The sequence below is a fragment of the Sceloporus undulatus genome, chromosome 2 (genome assembly GCF_019175285.1).
Source record: "Sceloporus undulatus isolate JIND9_A2432 ecotype Alabama chromosome 2, SceUnd_v1.1, whole genome shotgun sequence".
Classification (NCBI taxonomy): domain Eukaryota; kingdom Metazoa; phylum Chordata; class Lepidosauria; order Squamata; family Phrynosomatidae; genus Sceloporus; species Sceloporus undulatus.
This window is the reverse complement of record NC_056523.1, coordinates 86,099,958-86,114,953: the sequence shown is the minus strand read 5'-3', so window position 1 is coordinate 86,114,953 and position 14,996 is coordinate 86,099,958. Positions and strand designations below refer to the sequence as shown.

Here is a 14,996-nt window from a genome sequence, read left to right as displayed (position 1 = left end):
TCCCATCATGCTCTGTGCACGCCCCTGCACGTGCACATCAGAACGCACCGGGGAACGTTTTAACCCTGGTGCAATAATCTTCTAATTTGTGCTCTTTTTAATATCTTTGCATTTTAGGATCTTTTCTTGTTTTTTCATAACTGTGCTCCCCATTCTTAATCTTCTTCTGATTTCCTGACAACAATCCCCATTCCTATCAATGTTTGATGCCATTTAATTTTAAAATTAATTTTTTGATATTTGAATTTTTTTATTCTTTTATTTTTAAAAAACTGGGGCCTCTTCTTTCTCCTCCCATTGAGCCTCACCCCACTCATGCCATCTCTTCAGCATTTAAATGGGGCATAGGTGAATGCCACAGTCTGTTTTTCCTGTAAGGCAGGTGTTTGAGGAGGACTGATCTCACCCACTTTTAGGGTGTCACCTGGTGGTGGCTAAACCCTTCACACCTGCCTAGTGACATCACTGCCACCAGAAGCATATTAGTGAGGCCTTTCTCTTCCTTTCTTCTGCTATCCTTTTAACTTGTCTGACTGTTTACCTTTGGTTTGATGTACCGTGGCTGTTTTATTTATTTATTTAGGTATTTATATCCCGCCCTTCAGCCCTAATGGCTCTCAGGGCGGCTTACAATATTATTTTTTAACAGACAGTTCCCTGCCCTCAGGCTTACAATCTAAAAGACATGAAACAAAAGGATAAGGGAATGATGGAGGGAAAGGGGATGAGGTCCAGTGGTTCTTCTCTCCCTCTGAGGCCTGGACCAAGGCAGATGGATTGGAGGGAGGGCTCTTCCTTCTTCCAGGCTAGTCCTGATAGAGCTGGACTTGCCTGGCGAACTCCCTCTCAGGCCGGCAGATGGCAGTTGTGGAGGGCGGAGTCTCCTTCCTTCAGGCTTAGTCCTCATGGAGCTGGACCTGCCTGGCCAACTCCCTCTCAGGCCTGTACGGACAGACAGCAGAATGGGTTGGGGCAATGTTCTTTTACATAAGTGGACCCTGATGGTCAATTGAAATGGACTGAGGATTAGGTTGGGAGCTCCAGTGGTTGTTTCTGGTGAGTGGGATGCAGGGCTGGCTCATCCATATAGGCGAAGTAGGCAATCGCCTAGGGCCCCAGACTGTAGGAATGCCGCGACGGCTTTTTTTGCGCAGTTAAAAATATTACCATGGAAACTGCCTCTGAGTCGGAGGGGGCCCTGGGCCTCTGGGTCCTGGAGGGGGAAGCAGGAAAAGGCAAGGGGAGGAGGAGGAGGAGGAGGAAGGGGCAGCCTTGGCCTCCGCAAACTCTGGGAAGGCAGGCAAGGAGGGAGGACCAAGGGAAGGGAGAAGGGCTCTGGCAGAACCTTCAAGCAGGGAGGCGATGATGATATAGAGAGATCTTGTAGCACCTTTCAGACTCACTGAAATAAGTTGGCAGCATGAGCATCCCTAGACTTAAGGCCACTTCCTCAGGTGCATTTGGATATTATTATTATTATTATTATTATTATTATTATTACTACTACTACTACTACTACTACTACTACTATAGAGAGACCTTGGAGACACTTGGAGACTCACTGCAAGAAAGGAGTTGGCAGCATGAGTTTTCCTAGACTTAAGCATACTTCCTCAGATGCATGGGAATTGTAGTTTATTGTGGCACCAGAGCTCTTTCTCACAAAACTACAATCCCTAGAATTCCCTAGCATTGAGCCAGGGCAGTTAAAGCAATCTCAAACTGGATTATTTCTGCATTATGGATTGGACCTTGAACGTTTTTAATAACTAAGGCCCAAAACACACTGCCGAAATAATCCAGTTTGAGACCGCTTTAACTGCCCTGACTCAGTTCTAGGGAATACTGGGAATTGTAGTTTGTTGTGGCACCAAAGCTCTTTCTGATAGAGAAGGCTCAATGTCACACAAAGCTACAATTTCCAGGGTTCCCTACCACTGAGCCAGGGCAGCTAAAGCGGTCTTGAACTGCATTATTTCTGCAGTGTGTCTTGGACCCAACTCAGGCTGCATCTTCACTCCAGAGATAATCCAGTTTCATACCATTTTAACTGTCATGGCTCCATGCTATGGGATCCTGGGATATGTAGCTTGTAGCCACTTCGAAGCAGCACCCGCAAAATTTTGTGCCAAAAGAAATAGTTTTAAATGTTTGAAGGGGGCAGATATTATTTTGATAGTTTCACTGCCACAGATTAAGGTGTCCTGGGAATTGTAGTTTGGTGAGGCATTTAGCCTTCTCTGTCAGGGAGCTCTGGTACCCAAGAAACTAGAAATCCCAGGATTCCATAGCATGAAGCCATTGCTCTTAAAGCGGTGTCACACTGGATTATTTCTGCAGTCTGGATGCAGCCTAAGAGTGCATCTGCATTGTAGAAATCATGCAGTTTGGTGCCACTTTGGCAGTATCTGCAATGCGAAAATGAACGAGTTTGACACTGCTTTAACTGCCATGGCCCAGTGCTTTGAAATCCTGGGAACTGTAGTTTCTTGTCACATCAGAGTTTGCTGACAGAGAAGGTTAAATGTCTCACAAAACTAAAATTCCCAGGATTCCATAGCACTGAGCCAGGGCAGTTAAATGGGTGTCAAACTGGATTATTTCTGCAGTGTGGTTGCAACCTAACATGTTTCTATTTAGCACAAAGCTTCATGGACTCCCTTCATGCCAAAGAAATATCTTAAAAGTATTAGAAGGACTGAAAGATTCTTTGGTTGGTTCAATGGTCATTTTGAGAGTTGAAATAAGTTTCAATTATTTTTTATTCAATGATGTTTATGTTTATTTGCAAAAGATCTGTCATATCAACACTACAGGAACTTTCCGGGGATTTTGACTGAATACTATGGGTAATGTTGGGGAATTCTGGGGATTTTGGTAAAACATGCTGGGGAATATCTTCGAGGCTTGTTGGCAACACTGATTATTTTAGAGATTTTTTAAATTCTGTAATGTTGCTATTTTAGGCTGTGCACCACTTGGCAGGCTCTATTTTTATTTTATTTGACCTCTATTATGGAAAGTGTTGTGCAAATTTTACAGCGCTCTATAAGTAAATGTTAATAATACTTATTATTACTATTTCTGCAGCCCATGTTAATGATTTTGATGTATTTTCTGTTGCAACAGTCTTTTCTTTATATTTACATATCTATCTATCTTTTCCTTGGAAATATAGTAGTGTTAATTACATATGTACGTATCAGACCTATTTTGTATCCAATGGATATAACTATCTATGCATATTAAATTCAGCTGAATTTAATAGCAGTCTTTTCAAATCACATGATCATGACTTTATTTGAATTAAACTAGCAGAGTTACAGATCATTCAAAATATATGTAGGAAGTAATTAGCATACAAAAAGAATTCTTGAATAATTAGATAAAATATTATGACAAGTTGTCAATGAATTCAATGTCACTTACAATCTATTTGTGTGATGGGCTGCTTCCTTTAAACTCATTTCCATCAATTTTGATTTATCTTCAACCCACATGAACCTTATTGTTTTGGGAATTTATATGAACTATCCAGGCACCATCATTTGTGTCTCTGTGTGGGATTATACATAGTCTGCAATGTTTTTCCCCCCCTTTCATAGCCTGTTAAATATAGCTTTCAGGGAATGGTGGCGTGTGACACACATCAAAGAGATGCTTCTTTATCCTGTATGTTCAAATGGCACACTGTGATGTTAAATATTTGCTCCTCTTTTCCAGCTGCATTTCAGTTACAATCAGCTTTGTTTTATTGCCTTTCAGGTGTACTCCTAATAAAGTCCATGAGTTTCCTAATCTTTTAACCCTTCCTTCAGTATCAGGAAAGATCCACTTACCATTGTCTCTATAGGGAAGGAGAATACTTCCCCAGATGGAGCGAGTGCTTCCAGTACCAGAGGCAGCAGGGGAGCACAAATTTCATAACTGCAGTACAATTTGCTGCAGGGTGGGACACTGATAGAGAAATTAACTAATTAAAATCAATTAAATTATTAATTAAGTCAAAATTGCCTAACAGCAACAAAGTAATTAAATTTATTTTTAACTTAATTGATTGGATTAAGTTGGAATTTCAGCATTAACTTAATTCTTGTTTTGAATTAAGTTATTCATTATTTAAATGAGATAATACACTAAAGAACAAACAGATTTTCTATTTCCCTGTTGTTCTTTACCCAAAGCCTAGTTCTGTTGAACTTTTGAAAAACTATTTCTTGCTTTTTGATAGTCCTTCATAGTTGGAGAATTAGAACATTTAGGTCACAAGAGTCAAACCACTAGCTCAAGAATAGTATAGTGAAACAAATTTTTGTTAAATGCTTTTGAGGTTAGCAGTCTCAATGGCTATTTCTCTCCTTTGCCCACTATTTCAGAATGTAATAAAGTATCCATGTTACTGAAACTAGATATTTATTTATTTCTACAAAATCAGGAGAACTTTTGAAAGTTGTAGAAACACTTGAAATCTTTGTGAATTAATGGCCAAAACCAAGGAGGACAATAGGATGGTGAGTGAAATCATGAATAACAGTTATCACCTATATTCTTGTGCATGCTTTTAACTTCAATGGTAATTTAACATGAACTAAATTGTTATTTTTAATCTTCTAACATAAATTTATTTGCATGAGGGTTTTCTTTGTCTTACCAATGATTATCTGAATGTATTCAGCCTTTCTCCTAACTTTTCTATCTTGCCAGAATTTGTTGGCATTATAGTTGGCAGACATTTTTTTCTGATGAATATCAAATCACCCAGAGTTCCAGCAAAGGAGAAGTAAGAGCACTACACAGCCCTATTTAAACCAAACTTTCCTCCTCTCAATGATCTGTGAAGGATTTTCCTGTCCTTTGTAAGGTGTGGGAGAAGTTTTGGGATGTCTCCTGCCTGGGCATGGAGGCATGTGATAAAATCCACATTTACACGTTTACATTCTGTGCCTAGCTCAGGAGGAAAGGAAGGGAAAGGGCAGTCTGATAATCTCCACAGTTTGCTGGATGGCGTGGATCTTTCCCCCGATGAAATTATAGTTGTCTCTTTTCACTTGTACTGTCTCCTTGCAGAACCTGATTACCCACACATTATACTATTAGTAGAAAAGTCCTGCAGCTAAGATTATAAGTGAATAGAGACATGTGAACTTCCTCTTGTCTTACTCCATCCCATTTTGCCAACCATTATCATATTTTCTAATGAGCCACATCATCTCATGGTATGTCCAAAGTATGAAAGCCCTTTTATGGTTCTTTTGTTTTTTATGAAGAGTTCAGTATTCGCTCTAGAACCCATAGTATCTGTAGAATACTGTATGTTTAGGTAAATAACGTTTAGGTAAATAACATTTTCATTCAGCACCTAAAAAACTCCCAGGACAGAAGAGTGATAAAATTATTATGATCTATAATAAACAAGGGAACTTAAACCCTACTCATTTTCAGTGTGTCTATGTTTTAATGCAGTTCATGTGCTTCGACAAGATCTAAAATAGGTAGCGTTGATCTCTTCATGACTAAAAGAGGAGTAGCGGGTAGTTAATGGGGAGAGTCTAAAAAGCCATGGCTTAAAGAATAATTATGTTGCTGGAAATCTCCCAGGTTTCATAATTCCAATTTTTATTGGTGGAAAAAATACACCTGGACTGAATTTTCACTTAAACAACTTCTCTTCTTTGCCTCTTTAAGAGTTCATAGAAACTTGGAAATGTCAATTCATTTTAATAAGTCTCTAGCCATAACGTCCATTGGCTTGATCAGACATCAGTGCAACTTTTCCAATGCCAAGTATAAACTCATGTTAATGTTTTCACTATTTCACGTCATAACCATTGGCATCATCACACAGGTGATGACTCACAGGTGAGACTTTAACTTTCATTTCCCAAATAAATGGTTTTCAGTCTTCATGAATGTAAATTAAAATTACTCTGCATTCTTAAAGCATCACATAGTAAACTCTTTCTCAAAATATACAAGTACTCCTTGTTTTATGTGTTGCTGCATGGCTCCCTAATGAAGACCAGTCTGAATGGGATTCATTTTATTAACACTTACTTGACATGGATTCAGTGGTAAAAAGAGCAGAGTCAAAGGAGAAGATTAAATAGGAGGAATGCTGAGCAATATAATAATGAGAAATACAAGAACAATGAAGTTCAGTTCTCTGTTTTCCTACATCCACCTTCCCAGAGCCTGGCTTTGTGATATATCTATGGTTTCTTTCAAGTTATACTGTACAAAGAACCCCTTCTGAAAGCTTAATACCTATTATCCTCTTCAGTATCACTGATAGCTCATTTGGTTGATTTGGCCTTCCAAGTATCTGGAATTCTAATACTTTTTTAAAAATTGATTATTTACTGAAACTAGGGTACAAAACATACTGCAGAAATAACCCAGTTTGAGACCACTTTAGCTGCCCTGGCTCAGCACTATGAAAACCTGGGAATTGTAGTTTATTGTAGCACCAGAGCTCTCTGACAGAGAAGGCTAAATGTGTCACAAAATTACAATTCCCAGAATTCCCTAGCATTGAGCAAGGGCAGTTAAGGCAACCTCAAATTGTAATTGTTGAGTAATGTATATACTTGTGTATAAGTTAACCTCATGTATATGTCAAGGCCAGGTTTTGGGGGCAAAATCATGGATTTTGATATGACCTGTGGATAAGTCGAGGGTCAAACTCAGGGGCATGTAACAAATGATCTAAACGGAGGGGGGAAAACACCACTTCACTTCTTCCTTCTCCCTCTCTGTACCTCTGCCAAGGATCACAGTGTGGACATGCAAAATGTGGACACAAACCTCCAATTTCTCTTCCTTACCCACAACTTTCCCCAACACTGATGGCTTGCAAAAAGGGGGGGGGATATAGACCTCAGGTTTTCCTCCCTTTTCCACAACCTTCCCCAAGGCTGCTGGCTTGCAAAAAAAGGGGACAGAAACCTCTAATTTCCCTCCCTTCCCCACATCTTTCCCCAAGGCTGATGGCTTGCAAAAAAAGGTGGGGGGACACAAACTTCTAGTTTTCCTCTCTTCCCCACAACCGTCCCCAGGGCTGATGGCTTGCAAAAAAAGGGGAGATAGACCTCCGATTTCCCTTCCTTCCCCACAACTTTCCCCAGGGCTGATGGTTTGCAAAAAGGGGGACAGAGACCACCGATTTCTTTCCTCTTTCTCCTCCCTCCCTTCTCTACAGCATCCCCAAGGCTCACAGAGAAGTATTAATCCATTGACCCGTATACCTATTGGGCTTAAATATTTCAATTTATGGATGAGATGAGTGTGTGTGTGTGTATATATATATAGTAGTTCTGTCTTTTCTCTGTCCCCTCTTAGCATTTTGCCATCTTCTTCATGCAGTGGCCCTACTATTTCCTCCTTCTTCCTTTTGCTACAGACATACCCCCCCACAAACCCTTTTTATTGTACTTAATCCCTCTAGCAAGCCTGAGCTTATTCAGTGCTTTAGCTTTTCTGACCTTACCCCTACACTTGCTAGCTATCTGTTAGAATACCTGTTTGGTGATTTGCCCGCTTTCCCATTTCTTATACATGTCTTTTTAAAAACTTAACTTAGTTGAAAGTTCTTGAGTCATCCATCCTGGTTTACTGAGACACCTTTCATTTTTTCTCCTCGTTGGAACTGTTTGAAACTGTGCCTTCAGTATCTCCCTTTTGAGAAACTCCCATCCCTCCTGAACCTCCTCCTCTTTGGACATTATCACATGGGGACCTATGTACTTCCATCCAAAAAATGGTTAAAGTGTTGGCATCCCAGAAAAGGAAGCCAATTTGCTAATGCTTATCACACACAGAGCACAACAAGGGGTTAAAAGCACATTACCTAAGGAAGAAAGTGGGTCAACAGCAAATTTAGGTTTCAAACGGATGAGAACAGATGCCTGTTGCTAGCTTGGAAATAACTTTTTTGCGTGTGCTCCAAACTGTCATTTCCACAAGGGCATACACACACAAGCTCCAGAGAAGGGGGGGGGAAATGGGGAGGAAAATCCTCTTTGCCCCAGAAGCTGTTTCAGAGGAAAGAAGGCTGAGGTTTCCCTTTGCAAACTCTCATAAAATCACACACACACACACACACACACACACACAGAAACACAAACGAGAGAGAAAGAGGTGGCGGCTGCTCCATAAACTTGCCTGTTTCAAGTGAGGGCTGAAACTCCTTTTCCAGGACATGTCCTCCATTTCATCCTCCTGTACAGGAGGAATTCCAAAACATCCTCTCTCTCTGCCTTCTCTCACCAGCTGTTCTTTGCTGCAGGAAGATGAGAGCAGCCTCACAAGGGAAAGAGGGGTTTGTGTTGTGTGTTTGTATCCCTTTAAGAACAAGGCTTTCTCCCTCTCCTTGGCACAGCAAGGAACCCTGGGAAATGTGGGAACAGGAAGTATTGGGGACTTGGTTTTGAGACTGCTGCAATTACATGAAGAGAGTGAATTCGCAAATAAAATGGAAATGAAAATACAGTAGTCTTGTGAAAATGCTTATTTCCTGATTTACCTCACTTTCTGTCTGGAGTCTGACTGGTTTGCGCCCAGTGTCATCTGAAAAGCAACTGTGAAATTGTCCCTAATGCCCTGGATGACTCTGCATTGTGACCAGTTTAACCTTCTAATTTTCCCCATGTGAAAATTGTATTTAGTATTCCTGACCATGGGATTACCCCTAGTATTTCCCTCAATTTACTGAAATCAACTTTACTAAAGTCTAGAATGCTTGTCTAAGTTGCTTGGCTTCTCCTTTCTACTGTACATATCTTCCACTGCTCTGTTTAAGTCTTGTAGATTCATGTTCATGACCTCCCTAATTGAGTCTATCCATCTGGCATGTGGTCTTCCTCTTTTTTTTGCTGCGCTCAATCTTCCCTAGCATTATTCTCTTTTCAAGTGAGTCATGCCTTTTCATGATATGGCCAAAGTACAACAGTCTCAGTTTTATCATTTTCATTTCCAGAAAGAGATCTGGTTTGATCTGTTGTGTTTATAAAAGCTTGGCCTACCTTAGAAGCCTGACTGAGGACCAAACAACGCATCACCTTGGAGGGCTGCTATTGGATTCCCCCAGCAACTTTTTTTGGTTTTGCTAAAAACAGACAGAGGGAATGCTGGATCATGGACACAGCATGGTGTGAAGGTGGTTTAACAATTTTCATCTGAATAAACCCTACCATATAAATCATCTCCCTTACCAGGCCTCTAAATAGTTGCTTAAGAGGAAACAATTAGAATGTGTGGGTGACACTGAAGAATCAGCTAGAGCTTGTAAATATCTCATGCTTTTTTTAAAAAAAACAAACACACACACTACAACTTGAATAAATCAGCATGGCCATTGGCTACACTAGCTAAATTACACAAATGTGGCACTAAAGACAGAGCAATGAGGGGCTGTACAAATAGCCCCTAAGGAGCAGCATGCAGCTGCCACTTCTTCAGCTGGATCGGGGCCACAGCAACCTCACGCCGTGTCCCTGATCCAGCCTCTGAAGGGCACAAAAAGGAGCCGCAAAAAACAGCTCCTTTTTGCACCCTCCAAAAGGCAGCATAGTTGCGGTGGTGTGGCTGTATGGCACCCCTTCAGTACTGCATCAGTTGGACGCAGTGCCAAAGTGGTGTCATGATGTTGTGCACTGTCTGGAGTGGCACGCAGCATCAGGGCACCATGGGGGAGTCATCAAGGGCATGCGTCATCTGGACGAGATGCCCTGACTCTGCCTTCAGGCTGGCATATAAATACAGTGGCATAGTAAAATCGTGTCCCTTGTATGAAATGGTAAAATCAAGGGTTGCGCACGCATGTGTATGTGTGTGTGTATATTTCAAATCTCTTGACTCCATGGATAAAAGAACTATGAATACAAAGGGCTGGCTGTAGTTTTATTTTTCCTTTATTATTGGGTATGTTGTATTTTATATCTGATTTTAAACTTTTGTATTTGTCTTGAGCTTTCAAGATAAAGTGAGTTAGAATCATTGTAAATAAATAAAAAGATCCTTATGGTATATTTGGGCTTTGTATTATACATATGAGCTATATGCCCCATTGGTGTTGCCTTCGTACAGGCAGTTAAGATAATCATTTTATGCTTATAGCCCTGAAACTATTGTTATGGTTTCCCCACCCATTACATTTGTCTTGATAATGCAGTGAAGAAGCTCTGACACTGATTGAATTTTTATATTTGATTTGAGTTGTAGCTCATAGTACTCTGTTTTTCTCCTGGTGGAAATTATAGGCCAAACAACATTTTGTCTGTGGAAATAACACAATTAATATTATTTATATGCTGCAGCTGTAGTCACTTGTATTGTTTGCTTTAGTTTATCTGATATTTGCCTTTGGCAAATATCTATGATGAAGCATAATATATAGTAAAAATGTGGCTGTCTGAAAAAAGTTCTACCAGATTTTTATGTCTCTGTCTATGCATTCTTTGAAAAAAGGGAAGAGGGAATAAAAGATACAAAGATTTAGTCCAAAAATAACTACCATGCAAAATCCTAGGAAGGAAGATTTCTCTCCGTAATTCCTTTTCACTGTCTGTGTTTCAGTGATAAACACTATACACTGTTTTTGTGTGGGTATTAAGGGGATGCTAATAAATGGTTTAATTTAAAGATGTTCTTTCCTATTTAGACATCTTAAGTAAGACCTGAGTTCTGATATTTTTTGGAAACACATCATCATTTTTGGAAGAGAACAATGACAACATTTAATGCTATGAGTACTAGAGTCTCAATCTTGGATTAAATGCCATTGTGCCTGATTATCAGAAGAAATAAATTAGAATGTTTTTAAGACACCAGATGCTTTTAGAGTCTTCTTTCACAGATGAATTTTCAACTGTGTTATCTGCACACATGGTTTAAGAATTTGCATCTGAAGCAGAAAGCATAGAGTTTTTGGTGCTAACAGAATGCCCATACTGACATGTATGTATGAAGGAATAGGGGGCTGGTGGAGTACACTGGCAGTGGACTGGATTTAATTAGGCAAGAAGGATGGAAAAGTGTTAATACATGGTTCACTGGTGTGTATGTATGTCTACATATGTAGGGGGGTTACTACCTTCCTTTCTAATATGAGAGAAATATAATCTACAATAGTCTTTTAAAAGTATAGGCTGTCCTCTAGCATGTCCCTTTTGGGAATGTAAGGGTTCAGATACATGCGTGTTGAACTCTGAGGCTCACCTAAATAAATATGCAGAACATTGTGATTTTAATATATTTGGAAGGTATTTAAACTCTTCCCCTGCTATGGATAGAAGGCTATCATGCTTCAGAAAACTTGGGATGGAAGTATGAAGATTTTATAGTGGTTTTTGTTTTTTGGTGGATTTTTCAGGCTATGTTCTGGAAGAATTAATTCCTGACATTTCACCAGTATCTGTGGCTGGCATCTTCAGAGAATGCTGGTATGAAAGCTGGCCACAGAACACAACCACATAGCCTGGAAACCCTTCAAAAATCTATGGATGATGGCTGTGAAAGCCTTCAACTTCATTATTAAGGTTGTCTAAAATAGTGGGTTGAGGTAGACTTGTGAAGCTGAATGCTCCCTTTGTATAACTCATAACATGGAATATGCTACACAGGAACTTTACTCACAGAAAATATCCCCCAACTGTCCCAATTTGGCAGGACAGTTGTGATCAATTCTGTCAGCGCACTCTTTCAGCTGCATTTGAAATGTTCTAGTCTCTCTTTTCCCACACCCACTTTCATCCTTTGTCCTTTGCTTATATCCATTGCTGCAAAATGAATTCAGTGAAGAAGAGTAGTTTGCGCTCAATTAATTCATCAAAGTGGAGAGGATAGGATGGGGCAGAATCTTTCCCAGCCAGCTAAGGCAACAGCAACCTCTCCTAGCTTGTCTGTTCTCCCATATTAATGACTTTTGCCATCTTGACCACACTTTGATGTTGCTTGACTGTACATCCTGCTTTTCATCTGTGAAATGTTGGAGGGTATGGAATATGTTAGAGAAAATTTTATGTCCTGTTACAGTCACAGAATTAATTCAGTCTTGATTTAGAGATGTGAATTTTGTGTGTACCAAAAGGATGCATTATTTCTTTCCCCTCTAGCTGGTGGCATTGTCATCTTTTCTCTCCTTTTCTCTGATCTACCCTGAGAATACTCAGCTTTTATGTTCTGTCTAAAATTGTCTTTATGTCATTCACCACACCACTTTCTACACACAGAGCTGTGATTTCTGAGCCAGCGCTTAGTCAAAACTTTGCATAATGTTCTTTGTGTTGCAGAATTAAGAAAGGAAAGTCTTGCTGTCTCTCCACAGCAGGTACTAGAAGTTTTGTCTTCTCTCAGTATGTTTTAGCACATATTGTTCTCTTGTTGGACATATGCTGGTCCTGGGAAGTGAATATTTCACACAGAAAAGTCAGAGGAAGCAGCTGTTCTTCACTCAGACATTTATTCCAGCTGCTGGCCGTCTGCAAACTGGTGTTTCAACAGCTGGTGTTTTAGTTTATTTGCAAAGTACATAATTTGTAGTCTGATTTCACAGAAGAGTGTTGTCTTGAGTAAATTTCAAGACATTGATCTCAGTTTTAGGCTTGTTTTTATAAAGATCATCAATTTAACTCAACAATCTATTCCCACATTTTGGAGTTAAAAAATGGCTAGCAGAAAATAAACTTGAAAACATATGTTCCATGAGTGTTTAATTCTATATGAGACATAGAGGGTTGGACCATATTTATATGCAACTAAGGAAGCTGCAGTCCTGAGTTTGGAAGACCTGAGCAGGGCTGGCTATAACAGGGAGTCTTGGGAGGCCTCTCATTCATAGGGTTGCCAGGAGTCAAAGTTCATTTGATGGTAGTTAACAACAACAGCAAACCATACTTAGCAGTTGTTGTTTTTTAGAATGGACCAACTAAAAATCAATAGTACTCACTTTAGTAATGAGTACAATATTCCATTGATTTCAATGGCTCTAATTTGAGCATGAGTCAGTCTGAATCCAACCCATAGCTTTGAAATGCCATGGTTATTGAACTTAAAAAAAATAGATTTCATAATGCATTTATCATGTAAGATTGGGCCAACAATAATAAGAGAGCTTTGATGTGTCAACATGATCATTCGTTTTATTCACTTTATTGCTAAACTGACTCCTTTTCTAGAAAAGTGTGAAATATTAGAAAGAACATAAACTTTCCTTATTTCTGTATATGCTACATTGTGTAGCAGATTGTTTTCTCATCAGTCTCCAGGTTTTCCTAGATGTTGACTATGATCTCTTAATAAATTATCTATAGTTACTGCTTAAGATCACTTAAAAATACTTACAAATAAATGCTGATGTTATCCTGTTTATGTAATTAAAATATTCATACAGGATTTGCAAACCTTACACATATTACCAAGTTTTAATATGTAGATTGCTCAGATAAAAGGACAAAGATACAATATTTCATTTAACAAAGAGAATATTGCATATTCTTTTAGACAAAAATTCATGGGCTCGTTAACTTTTGCAGGTGGGCAGTTACCATGATAATTGTCAAGAGCACAATTCAGTGTAGAGTTAATTTTGCTTAAGATGTTTTGAAATCAGTTTGGGGTTTCACATATATACTTGAATGATGGCCAAAGGAAGATTGCTTGATAGTCTACAGCTTCTTGTATTTTAGATAATATGAATGATGTATACTGTTTGCACACTATAGCATGTTAACTGTTGGTGAGAGTACTTTGATGTAGAAGTGAATACATGGTCTAGGTTTATCAGGAACATACTGTTTGGAGAAAGGATATCTCTACTAAATCTAGTGGTTAATGTCCTCCAGATTCTGTTAAACCCAAAGGTACAGAATATTGAATGCTTTTGAATTAAACAATGAATGCATAAATATTATTGATTTTTCTAAAGAACACACTGTACAATGTTGAATTACTTACACATCTGAATATACTATGAAGTAATGAACAGAATGCTAACTATAATTAAGCATTATCCTTGGGTGAGAACAACCTATCTTGAACAGCTGATAAGTACTGATAAATATATGTGCCAATTACTTAGGAAATGTCAGAAACTTCCCTGTAATTGTTGGGGAGTCTGTGATGACCCATGCAGGTGAAATGTGGGATCAACTATATCCTTTAAATGCAATATCATGAGATTGTTGCATGAATAGTTACAATAATGATCTTGGAAAACTGTACCAAGGAGGGGGTACAAATGATTTTATTCTTCTAGAGAAATATGTGTGCTAAACTAAAGTCTTGTATAAGATAAAATGTAAAGCTTAGGTTTTCCACAGAGAAGATAAAAGCAGTTCACATATCAGCTTTGTTGTACCAGAAGAATGGGACTATTTCTTTGGATATGATAAAAGGATTTCAGTTTGGTGCTTTACTACCCATTTAGCAAAGTTTAGCTTCCAAAAATGCAAATATGATTGATTTAAATTCTGTAAAAGAGGGAGTGTATTTAATATGTTGCATATAGAAATTGCTTTGCAGTCTGCCTTGTTGGCTTTCAGTAGGTTGTCCCAGTGTTAAATACCAGTCGATGAATACCTATAAATCTACGATAAAAAAAGATACCAGGTATCTGTTTGTGTTTTCCCTTTATAGATTAAGAGCCCTTCCTGGCTGTTGCACTGCATTATGGAAATGGTGTCATATGAAGTGTAGCATAATGAATTTTAGAGCAAGCTAGCTCTAGAGTAGAGAGCTAGTGTGGTATAGTGGTCTGAGCATTGGACTAGCACACTTGGTACCTGGTATTGTGTTTTGTTTTTGAAAAAGGAAAAGTTCTACTTTACATTTCCCCCCAAAAAATATTTGTTAAATTATAAAGTATAATCTACTGTTTGGAATTTTACAGAGCTGTTTCTCTTTTCTGAACAAGCTAGCTAGTGAGAGTGACTAGTCTCAGTGAATTCTCTAATATCAACAGAATATATGCAATAAGTCTCAATGTCTTGGACACTTTATTT

At 38.8% G+C, this 14,996-nt stretch overlaps 1 protein-coding gene across 3 annotated transcripts in view; it reads left to right on the top strand.

Moving 5' to 3' along the window:
- The window catches only part of SGCD (sarcoglycan delta), a 719,570-nt gene that overhangs the window by 31,942 nt on the left and 672,632 nt on the right, over positions 1–14,996 (top strand). The window lies entirely within an intron of this gene.